Consider the following 12,964-nt stretch of genomic DNA (forward strand, 5'->3'; position numbering starts at 1 on the left):
TTATGTGTACAAATACGTTTTTAAGACTTTTATTGTGTAATGTATAATTGTAAATCAAAACTCATACATTCTATTTTTCATTATATTTTAACTTTTGCATACTATTAAAAATAATAAATGTCATTATGTTCAACAAAAAGCTAATAATTTACTAATTCAAAAATGGCAAGCGATAAGAATTAATTGGTCACAGCATTCGCTGCATTTAAGGACAAATCATTGCACAAATATGTGCTTTGATTTGTTCTGTTATCAGGGATAATATTGTTCAAAAGTATGTGTGAGATTCTAGATATTGTGCCCATAGTGCATTAACATTTTTAATGTAATTTTGGGTAATTATTTATTGAAAGACCATTGTCATTTTTATACTACACAACAGTTACTTTAAAATGAAAACAGAGTTGGAGTGTGTTTGAATTTCATATTACTTTTACGCCTTACACAAAAAAGCTGTAAAACCTGTCTGCACACCTAATACATTTTAAGTTTGCTCAAAACCAAATTCAGTTTTTAAATTTAGCAAATCACGTGAAGATGTTTTATACACAGTAAGTTTTACAGTGTTTTAAACCATAACTATAACCATAAAACCATAACATTATTAAAACCAATTTGCTGTCTCATACACCTCTAATATTTATCGGTAACATTACTGTGGCCCAAGGCCCAGGAATTGAGACCATGGAAGCTTGCTAAACCTTCACACTCCCTCCCAGGTCATAGCTCTTTCTGCTGGCTTTTTTTCCCTTGGCTTGTTACCTCAAATAGGAGGTCCATGGCCATTTCTTGGGGTTCATGCCCCATTTACACTCAGATTCAGTGTATTAAAAAAGCAATTTGTAGATATCAGACATATCATAACTGATTCACTGCATCTGGAGTATATAGAAAGGCCAAAATAATAATAATAATAATAATAATAATAATAATAATAATAATAAAGTAATTTTGCAAGCAAATCAACAGGTATAAATGCTATCACATGTAGAATGAATGAAAAATCAAATGGTTAAATAAAAAAATTAACAGCTTCTATTTTTTTGTCTGTATGAGATTAGTAGCTTCTCCCATATCAGTCATTTATACAGAGATGTTCTATCTCTTGCTGATATGTCTTGAAGCCATGCTAAAACTACACACCAACATTTCCACCAAAAATGACTCGCATCTGATTAGCTCTTTAGATTTGCTTGACTTTATCTCAGATTTGTTGGGTCTGGCACTGTATTGAAACTGGGTGGTCGTTTTTAGACTGTATTAGAACAGTTCTGATTTAAACAGAGGCTGCTCCATTACACTTCACCAGGCTGTGGCAGGCCCTGCTCTCCTCACTCCTCTCCTCTGCTTCATTATAAAATCTTTCCATTGCTCCTTCCTACAACAGTGTACTGTACAGACCTCTGTTTGGTGTGTGTGTGTGTGTGTGTGTGTAGTCTTCTAACAGTGGTATAATCATTAGATTTTCTCGACACTTTGAGAGTGAGTTAGTGAGTGAGTGACAAAAATAAAAAGAAGTGTGTGTATAGTGTTCTAATGCTGATTTATAGTGGGTAACAGTACTGCTTAGAATGCAACAGGTATCTGACTAAACCACACACACACACAAATATGGACTGCACAACTAAGCTAATGTCAGAGAACGACAAGAGTAAGACAGAGAGATATATAATGTAGATGGAGGGAGAGAGAGAAAGAAAATGTGTGCATGTGCAAGAATAACAAAGTGAAAGAAAGAAAAAAAAAAGGATGTCATTTTGTACAGTATTTCAAATTACAATCATATTTACCAACACAAAAAAATAAAAGAGTGAAAGAACATAAGCAAAACTTATTAAGGCTGAAAACAGCTAACTCATACTACTGCATTTAGGCACAGGCATGATAAAAACAGCTGTTATTCTGCTGAACAGATTTAACTATAAACCCCATAGAAGAAATAAAGGTAACTGAATATCCCTCCACTTATTCAGATACTCCTGGAGTCAAATGGTCAGGTCGACAACTAGAACGCTCACAACACTCCAAAGAGCTCCATCCGCCTCAACACAGCAGTCAGATTAAAGATACAGCACTGCGTTCAGCTACAGCATTCACACAGACAAGAACTCACATGCACACCATCTCACGCACACACACATATAATCACACCAAAGCCCATAACAGAGAGAGAGAGAGGGAGAGAGAGAGGAGCTCCAGGACAATACAACCTGACTGCCGGAGGGAGGGGGAGATCATCAGAAAAGGATTTTTCCCCTTGTTCGCTTCCTGGAATAACTTTTAGTCCGTTTGTGTGAAAGACAGAGAGAGAGAGAGAGAGAGAGAGAGAGAGACAGAGAGACAGAGAGATTGCGAGATTGAGAGAATGAGCGAGGCAGAGACGAGTGACAGAGAGCAGGCAGTCTGCACACACAGAGACTTGTTGGAGTGGGAGTGTCAGAAGGAGGGTAAGAGAATGTGTGTAGATGAGGGAGAGCGAGAGAGAGTGAGAGAGTGAGAATGAGTATGTAATATCGATGTAATATATGTAAAACATAATAGACTTTCATGCATAAAACTAATTGTGAAGAGTTAAGTGCATAGCCCTAACCCTGACGTATGATGGAAAGAGAAGGACACACCAAATAATTGCAATATTGCATGTTTCTGATGTTTGATTTTAAATCTGGACAGCTATTAACTCATTCATTGTCTGCAACTACTTATCCAGTTCAGGGCACCAGAGGGTATCACACACTCACACATTCACTTGTGGACATATTTGCATAGCCAATTACAGCATATGTTTTTGAACTGTGGGAGGAAACCTATGCAGACACAGGGAGAAGACACTAATTAACTGTGTTTGCCCCTTTCACACTGTGTTTCAATGGTCAGGACCTCCACAGAGCAGGTATGATTTGGTTGGTGAATCATTCTCAGTGCTGCAGTGATGTGGTGGTGGTGCGTTAGTGTGTGTTGTACGAGTGGATCAGACACAGCAGTGCTCCACTCTGTCCACTCTGTTAGACACTACAACTACATCATTGTACATGGTAGATGTAAAGTCAGACAGGGCATCTGTTGCTGCACAGTTTGTGTTGGTCATCCAAAGTTGCTTATTGTCATGATCAGTAATGCTATTGTGGCAGCCCTGAGTATGGGAGTGGCTGGGCAGCTCGTGGGAGAGCTCCCAGCATACTCACCAGCTGCCGTTTCTGCTGTGCAGTGGAGTTTGTGTGGGTCAGCTGTGCTGAATCCTGGTAGTGGAAAAACAGGGCTCGAGGTAAGGTTTGCCCCTTTTCTGCTGGTGCCCTTGTAAGGAAACTTTAACAAAGGGCAAATGAAGGCAGTGATGGCTCAGTCTCATTACTCGACTTCAGAGTTTGCCCCACTGTTTGTATTAGCTTAAATTAAAAGACATACTCAGATCAACCATAAGCAGGTTTAATTTCAGTAGCGGAACATTCTCAGCGCTGCAGTGACACTGACATAGTGGTGATTGTGTGAGTATGTGTTATGCTGGTACAAGTGGATCAGACACAGCAGTGCTGCTCAAGTTTTTAAAGCCCTTAATGACACTGCTGGATCCATCCAGCCAACAGGGTATTGTGGGCAGTGTCCTGTGTTCACTGAAACACAAGGAGGGGGAGGGGGAACTGTGGGAGCTCACTGACTGCTGATGTCACACTCTAAAAATGTGTGGGCAAAACACCACAGGCCCAGTATGCCACCATAGTTATGAGTTTATTGTCACTGTAACTGTCACGCCTTCGTCCTGTCATGTCTGTTGTCCCCGCCATGTGCTTTATTTGCACATGGCTATGTTTTGTTTATGTTCTAGTCTCCGCCTTTGTCCCGCCTCCTCGTCTGTCATCTGTTAACCCGTCCTCCTTGTTATCTGTCCAGGTGTGTCTCGTTTGTGTGAGTATTTAAGCCCTCTTGTTTCACGTCCTGTTGGTCGTTCATTTCATTCACATTCTCTTTTCTCTTTTGTCATGTCAGTCATGTTATCTGTCTGTCTCCGTAGTTTCTCTCATCGTCGTTTCGCTCCCCAGTCTAGTCTGTCTAAGTGTTAGTCTAGTTTCATTTCGTGTTGTGTTGTAACTACTGTTTCCTGTCGTTGTTTTGTTATTTCTTTCATTATAATTAAAATACCGTGTTTTAGCAAATGCGTCCGCCTCCGTCAGTCCGCTCCGTGAATCCTGACAGAATGAACGACCCACTAAAGGACGCAGCTAGCACGGACTATTTTCTCAACGAGGCGTTCAGGAGAGTACAGGAGTTTCTAGCGGCAAAGGTGGGCGATCAACCTGCTGCCCTGCAATCTCATATGGGAGTTCCCCCCGAGTTTGAGGGGACTTCAAACGTTGAGGGTTTTCTGCTCCAATGCCGCTTATACTTTGACTATCTGACTGTTCCTGCGCCACACGAATTTATTAAGGTAATGTTCATGAGATCTCTTCTTAAAGGGATAGCACTGCAGTGGGCTGATCGCGTGCTGAGAGAGAGAGGCCTGCAGATTTCGGTGGAGACTTTCAGAGATCTATTGAGAGCCAGATTCTCCCGATCGGCTCTCGAGGTCAGCTCCGCAGGACCCTCTGTTCCCGAGGATTGCCCCCTCAGGTCCGGGGAAATTTTTGGGGGGGCGTTAAGGGTAGGGGCTGTTAGCCTCACCTCCGTACCTCTGAGGCCTGAGGCTAACAGGGGCGCACCTCGAGGTGATCTAATGGGTGCGCCTGTGAAACCCCCTAAACCCTTTACAGCTCCAGCGCGAGCCCGGCGAGCAGCACAAACCCCTGTCCTCGAGAGCACGGCGCGCGGCTCTCCTGTCTTCGTGAGCGCGACGCGCGCCTCTCCTGCCTCCTTGGACGTCGTCGCAGGTCCCCCTGCCTCCTTGGACGTCGTCGCAGGTCCCCCTGCCTCCTTGGACGTCGTCGCAGGTTCCCCTGCCTCCGTGGACGACGTCGCAGGTTCCCCTGCCTCCGTGGACGACGTCGCAGGTTCCCCTGCCTCCGTGGACGACGTCGCAGGGCTTCCTGTCTCGGTGATGGCGGCACCCGCCGCTCCTGTCTCGGTGATGGCGGCACCCGCCGCTCCTGTCTCGGTGATGGCGGCACCCGCCGCTCCAGTGTCCGTGATGGCGGCACCCGCCGCTCCAGTGTCCGTGATGGCGGCACCCGCCGCTCCAGTGTCCGTGATGGCGGCACCCGCCGCTCCAGTGTCCGTGATGGCGGCACCCGCCGCTCCAGTGTCCGTGATGGCGGCACCCGCCGCTCCTGTCCCGTTGATGGCGGCACCCGCCGCTCCAGTGTCCGTGATGGCGGCATCGGCCGCTCCTGTCCCCGTGACGGTGGCTACGGCCTCTCCTGTCCCCGTGACGGTGGCTACGGCCTCTCCTGTCCCCGTGACTGTGGCTACGGCCGCTCCTGTCCATGTCCGTAGGTCGGCCCGAAGGACTTCGGGGCCGATCCCCAGAACTGTGCCCAGGCTGGTTCCTCAGACTGCCACACGGACATTAGCCAGTCCTGGGCACCCCCCTGTTATTTTGGTTCCCTTGTCAGTCCCTGTCCTGGTTCCCGTCTCTGTCCTTGTCCCTGTACCCGTGTCTGCCTTTGTCTCTGTCCCTGTCCCGGTCACTGTGTTTGTGTCAGTCCCTGTAAATGTCCTTGTACCTGTTCCCCTACCAAGTCCAGTCCAGTCTCCTGTCAGCCCTGTCCAGTCTCTGTTTCAGTCTCATGTCCAGTCCCCTGTCAGTCCTGTCCAGTCCCTGTTTCAACCCTCTGTCTTGTCTCACGTCCAGTTCCCGTATCCGTCCAATGTCCAGTCACCTGTCTTGTCTCCGGTCCAGTTTCCCTTTCAATCCCCTGTCCAGTCTCCAGTCCCGTCTCCGTTCCAGTCTAGTGTCATGTCACCTGTCCTGTCTTCTGTCCAGTCACGTACCCCTGTCCAGTCTAACGTTCCTATCCTGTCCAGTGTCTTGTCACCAGTCTCTGCTCCCGTCCAGTCCCAGCACCAAGTCATGTCACCTGTCCCGTCTTCTGTCCAGTCCCTGTTTCCATCCAGTGTCATGTCCAATGTCAAAAACCCTGTCAAGTCCCATGTGTCCATTCCTGTCCTGTCCAGTCCGTTCTCGTCTCTTGCTGCCCCCCTTTGTCAGTCTCCTGTCATGTCCCATGTCCCGTCTCGTATATTCGGTCCTGTCGTGTCCCCAGCTCCTGTGTCTGTTCCCGTCCTGTCCTGAGTCCTGTCACCCGTTGGTTTGTTGTCCTGTCTTGTTTTCCGTGCCCTCTCCAGTGCCAGCTCCTGGGGGGTTTAGGAGTACGCGCCCGGGAGTTGCGCGTTCTTGGGGGGGGCATCTGTCACGCCTTCGTCCTGTCATGTCTGTTGTCCCCGCCATGTGCTTTATTTGCACATGGCTATGTTTTGTTTATGTTCTAGTCTCCGCCTTTGTCCCGCCTCCTCGTCTGTCATCTGTTAACCCGTCCTCCTTGTTATCTGTCCAGGTGTGTCTCGTTTGTGTGAGTATTTAAGCCCTCTTGTTTCACGTCCTGTTTGTCGTTCATTTCATTCACATTCTCTTTTCTCTTTTGTCATGTCAGTCATGTTATCTGTCTGTCTCCGTAGTTTCTCTCATCGTCGTTTCGCTCCCCAGTCTAGTCTGTCTAAGTGTTAGTCTAGTTTCATTTCGTGTTGTGTTGTAACTACTGTTTCCTGTCGTTGTTTTGTTATTTCTTTCATTATAATTAAAATACCGTGTTTTAGCAAATGCGTCCGCCTCCGTCAGTCCGCTCCGTGAATCCTGACAGTAACATTATCCTTTAAACGTGTGTTTTGAGCTCACCGGAAAATCATCTGCAGTGGTTTGCTAAGCCACAAGAGCCTGTAAGCTGGCCAGCTGTGCTTCTAATCTGTGTCTTATTTAGCTTAATTTCCAACTTTTATGTTCCTGCACCAGTGACTGATTTTTTTTTTTTTACTGCCAACACGTGTCTGTGCGCAGGTCTGGCAGTGCTGAGCTGAACTGCACAGCAGCAAAAACCCTTCACTCAGACCGCCGCTGCCCCCTACCCCCCTACGATAATACAGAATACCATGCTAATATTTTAAGAAGGCATAAAGAAATGTGGATACTGCCCATCCCTACTACACACTTAAGAAAGACGGCTCTTCAAGGGTTCTTGAGTAAGACAATGTTTTTGTATAGAGTAGGGGTCGGCAACCTTTAACACTCAAAGAGCCATTTGGACCCATTTCACACAGTAAAGAATGGGAACCAAAAAACCCTTTTGAAATTTTAAATGAAATAACACTGTGCATAACAGGGTTTGTGCTATGTATAAACAAACTATACTGTGATACATTTATGAAATCAATGAACGACTTGTAGCGGAGTAACAGTATTTGAGTTGGTTATGTTTAATAGTGATTATCACTTATAATAATAATTATTATTATTACTGAAATAAATGACAAAAATATTAATAATTTATTAAAGAATGAAATACTGTCAACACTAGGGGATTGAGTTCTCAGGATTTTCAGACTCTTAAGGAACAAACTCCACACACTGTATTATTTCAAATAATGGAAACACTTTATTAAAAGGAATGATAATAGGTTGATAAACATAGCACAATCATCAAAATCTCACGGAATCAACGCAGGTGAAACCAGTTCAAATTTAATACTTGGCTAGGCTATATGACTTGTGAATGATGTGTTGCTAAATGATTTAATTAGGGTATAATTTTATCAAGAGATTTAATTCGATATCAGCTCTGAAGATGAGGAATTTAGCTTACTTTTTCCACGATTCAACCACTCGATGGGTACAGCAGCGCTTTTGAGGTGATTGGAGCTAGATCCAGCCTGGCTCCGGCATTTCTTTCATGGGAGCCTTGATGCTGGGTCAGCGTAGGTGTTGTCACTTGCGAGGCCGCTTCAGGCACCCTCAGAGCGTGGTGACATCAGTTGAAGTATTTCCTCTGGCTCACTGTCCTGAGTGGGAGTCTCCTTCCAGATGAAAGGGTGTCAGAATAAGTTCGCGGATTTCCTCCGATCTTCAGAAGCTGTTTTATGAATTAATTAGCTAATACTTATTGTAAGATTTCAAGGTGGCCCTTATTCTGGCCAAAATAAGTTTCACCTGCTTTGATCAGTCGTAAAATTAAACTTGGATTGGGCTACAAACAACGAACACAAATAAAAAAGAAAAGACTACTGACAATTAATCGAACGTTTACTCTTTTAGTTTCTGTATTGCACTGCTAACTGACAAGTTGCATGAAGGCATGAGTCTTTGAAGAGTCGGCTTGTCAGCGTAGACAAGAAGAAAAGTACAAGAGAAAATGCCAAGAGCGAAAATGCGAACAGATACAAGAGAGTACAGGCGCAGCAGGTAGTGTCGCAGTCACACAGCTCCAGGGACCTGGAAGTTCTGGGTTCGATTCCCGCTCCGGGTGACTGTCTGTGAGGAGTTGGTGTGTTCTCCCCGTGTCCGCGTGAGTTTCCTCCAGGTGCTTCCACAGTACAAAAACACACGTTGGTAGGTGGATTGGTGACTCCAAAGTGTCCGTAGGTGTGAGTGAATGTGTGTGTGTGTCTGTGTTGCCCTGTGAAGGACTGGCGCCCCCTCCAGGGTGTGTTCCCGCCTTGCGCCCAATGATTCCAGGTCGGCTCTGGACCCACTGTGACCCTGAATTGGATAAGCGGTTACAGATAATGAACGAATGAATGAACGACTCCCTTTTTCATAGGTGGCGCGGTCACGCCCATTTGGGAGGTCTCGTTCTCTGATTGGTTCCTGGGTCTGAGGTTCACGTGACTTTCTTCACGTTTCCAGCGAATATGAATAATGAATAAAATATACTTCATACATACTTGAATATAGCATAATGAGTATACTGGATTATTTTTATCATATATATATATATATATATATATATATATATATATATATATATATATATATATATATATATATATATATATATATATCTCGAGAGTACATTACCAACTATTCTAGATGTTAGAAATTAATTCGCCTTTCTAAATTGAGACAGGAATTTTTCCTCGTGATTGAAACAGTAATTCACATCATTCGGTTAGTTAGTAGATAGTCACCTGAGAATAACAGAGGATAACATTAATAACACATTGCATAAAACATGCTTAGAAACAATGACACATGCGTTCGATATGATGTTTAGAGTGAGAGAGGGCAAAAAGTGATTTCGCAAATGTCGACTTGGGGGCACTGTTGATCCATCCTGTTTGTCTGGTTTGAACTCGCGTTGGAGGTCACCATTGGCAGTCCTGGGCCATCTGTTGATTTTAGATAGAGAAGAATGCCAGTCGACGCTGATGGTAATAAAGCTGGGGTTCTTTAATCCTGGTCTCTAAGGTTCTGATTGATCTTTTAGGCTTAATGGGGTCATAAACTTGGGGGTTTCACTTTTACTGTCCAGAAGAAGAAGGGGGAGTAGTCATCTGGTGTCGTAAGTTTGAAGATGACCCCTCCCTGTCATCCTGGGGGCCACTGAAGAATGTTCTGCTTAGCCTTTGCTGTCAGACATAGGTGTGTGTGTGAGTTTATGTGTGTGTGTGGGGGTGCATAGCCTTTCAGCACACACACACTCTGTGGAATGCAGGTCCTGTCCAAATCTTAGTGGAGAGTCAGTCTTAATTTTTCATTTCTTGATCTGGGTCCATACTCCACTACAGACTGCAGAGAAAATGAAATAACATTTCTGCATGCAACAAAACATTTTTAACTCTGAAAAAAAGGAAAAAGATGTTGGGTTGACGGTTAAGTAAAATACTCAATGTCTATGTGAGTCCTTGTAGTAATGAAAAAAAAAAACATTTTTAACTCCGAAAAAAAAAGACGTTGGGTTGACGGTTAAGTAAAATACTCAATGTCTATTTGAGTCCTTGTTGTAATGGAAAAAAAAAAAATGCCGAACTTAAATTATCCACTGGCAGCAAACAAAAATGCTGTCCTCTCTCTGCGTGCCGTCATTATTTTACTGGCTCTGTCAAAAAGTTCAAGAAACCGCACACTGACGGGTGTCGCACATTGGAAGTTGTGACGTGTATTAAGAGCGACGAAAATATTTTAAATATTAAATATTAAAATATTTTAGATGTTACAAGATCGCCATAATCTTCATAGAATTACATTTTGAAAATGAACGAACCAAAATAAAATACATTTTAATTAAATACTGATTAATTATTTTCAAAAGCCGAGCCGCATCAGAGATATAGAGCTATGTGTTCTTTACAGAACCATTTGCGTGTTTAATGGCTCTATGCATGATGAAAGGGTTCTTCAGACTGATAATGTGTTGTATATGGTTCTATGTAATACCTTTTGGAAAATAGTCCCTAATAGCACTAAAACTGGTTTTTCGATTGTATCAGGTTGTAAACTGTAACAATAGTAGAACCCTTTCTAATGCTGTATAGGGCCATTTTAAAAAGGTTCCTAGAACCATATGTAGCCCATCAATTAAAATAAACATTTCAACTTGCATATGGTTCTAGAAAGAACTCAGTTCTATTCAGAACCATTTACTTTACTAGTTTAACATTTTTCTAAGCTCTCAAGGAAATATATGCTCGCTCAGATTTAATTGGTCAAAAACAATTTCATTTGTCAAAATCCATAAACATTTCAAAAGAGCATTATCACTGTCCAATCCACGGTTGTTGAGATGTAAGGACGCCCCTTTTCTGAATTAATATAAAAGTGCTCTACTCTGGCAATGCAGAACATTCCCAATCTGAGCATCAGTGAATGTCAGTGATACATGCTTACAAGCACACAGATTTTATTCTTTTTGTATTTATAATTGTTATTAATGTTGCTCATTTTTTCTGCAATTTATAATATTTAATAGAACACTAGGTAATATTTGGTATTTTTGGTCTGGGACTCCTACATTTATAGAGCGTAATTTACTTTTACAGCACTGTCATTAAATAAAGAGGGAGGGGTCAGAAGGGGGCAGTTTCTTACCCTCCTTCATAGTGCAGTTTCAGCAGTGGTAATCCCAGAGTAGCAACGACAGAAGTTCTGTTTTTATTACAGGTCAGTAATTCATCACAACGATTTTGATGCTACAATATAAGGCAAAAATACTAACTAAAGTTGCTTTTGTCAAATTTAGTTTAAATGTAAGTTTTGGTGAGTTTTTTATATTTATGTTTAAATGAAGTGTGTGTGTGAAAGAGAGAGTGAGAGAGAAACAATTCACAACAATTCACATAGTTCACCAACTAAGCCTCCCTTCCTCTCTCTCAGCATCATGGATAATAGAAAGTGGCAAAACACAACCTCATGGACATGTGTACACACACGTCAGCAACAGGAAAACAGAGAGGTCACTGACACAGATTGTAAGCACAGTACCATTTTTTTGCTCTTCTTCTTCTGGGCCAAAAAAGGGGTTTAAGATTTCTTTTCACTGATAAAGAGAGACTGCATTGCTCTGCTTTGACTCTCACTCACATACACGACTGAGCCAAGAGCAAGGTTACACACACACACACACACACACAGTTTTCCCCCTGTGGAGGACATTTACTACAAATAGCCTCCAACTATCATACTGATATTTGTGTTCCTGTGTGGGGTTGTATGAGTTGTCATTTTCTGTCATTCACATGCATCCAACGGAATACACCACATAAGCTAACACACACACATCCTCGTAAAAACTAAACTAGTTATACAGGGAATAGGTTTGAGGGACATTCTCAACAGTTTTGATATTCATGTAAAGAGCTGTGCTGAAGTTTGAGGCTACTCTACATTAATTAAATACTGTAACTCTGAACTGTAATCCTTCATGAGGAATTATATATATATATATATATATATATATATATATATATATATATAGAGAGAGAGAGAGAGAGAGAGAGAGAGAGAAAGAGAGAGTAGTAGTAAGTAGTAGTTAGGTGTAATAGTTTGCACTGTCGCCTCACAGCAAGACGATCTGGGTTCGATTCCCAGCCTGGGCCATTCTGTGTGGAGTTTACATGTTCTCCCTGTGCTTGCATAGGTTTCCTCCGGGTACTCTGGTTTCCTCACACAGTCAAAAGCATGCACTTTAGGTTGATCGGTCACTCTAATTTACTCATTTGGAGTGAGTGAGTGTGTGCATGAGTGTGTGTCTGCTGACAAGAAACTGGGATTCAGTCAGTCAGTTCATCTACTCCCATAGAGCACCATGAGTACAGTGAACGCCTGACTCTTCCATGCAGCCAACCATCGCAGAGCAATGACGGCGATGTATGTATGTATATATGTATGTGTGTACTGAAATGTTTCTCTGCAAACTTATCCCATATTTATTCTGCTCTTCAATGGTCCAAACCCACACAGGACCATCACAGAGCAGATATGATTTGGATGGTGGATCATTGTCAGAGCTGCAGTGCCACTAAATTGGTATATGTGTTAATATGTTGGTACGAGTGAATCAGGCACAGCATTGCTTCTGGTGCCCTGTGTCCACTCATTGATACACATACCTCGACAATATGTCATCTGCCACAGCACATTTTTTGTTGGTCTTCCTCTGGTCCTTCATCAGTGGACACAGGACGCCTCCCACAGGATGCTGTTGGCTGGATATTTTTGGTTGGTAGACGATTCAGAATCCAGCAGTGACACTGAGGGCGTTAAAACTTCCAGCAGCCCTGCTGTGTCTGATCCACCACCCGAATCATACCTACTCTGTGGTGGGCCTGTGAAGGTCCTGACTACTGAAGAGCAAGGAAAGGGGGCAAACCATGTATGTATAACAACATTCATTCACTCATTGTCTGTAATCGCATATCCAGTTCAGGTCTGCGGTGGGTTCAGAGCCCTGGAGGGGGCACCAATCACCAGAGTGGGGCTTGAACCCACAACCCCAGGACCCTGGTGCTCTGTGATGTAAACTCTGTAAATGTAGAAGTACAAAGTGCT

General features: G+C 43.3%; 1 protein-coding gene across 2 annotated transcripts in view; it reads right to left on the reverse strand.

The window, feature by feature from the left end:
- Positions 1-2,327, reverse strand: part of LOC136679580 (diacylglycerol kinase zeta-like) — a 135,602-nt gene extending 133,275 nt beyond the window's left edge. For both annotated transcript variants that reach the window (XM_066658192.1, XM_066658191.1), the window contains exon 1: positions 2,211-2,327. The gene's annotated coding sequence lies outside the window, so the exon portion shown is untranslated. The remainder of the gene's footprint in view (positions 1-2,210) is intronic.
- Between the last annotated feature and the right edge of the window lie 10,637 nt (positions 2,328-12,964).

The sequence above is a fragment of the Hoplias malabaricus genome, chromosome Y, assembly GCF_029633855.1.
Source record: "Hoplias malabaricus isolate fHopMal1 chromosome Y, fHopMal1.hap1, whole genome shotgun sequence".
Taxonomy (NCBI): Eukaryota; Metazoa; Chordata; class Actinopteri; order Characiformes; family Erythrinidae; genus Hoplias; species Hoplias malabaricus.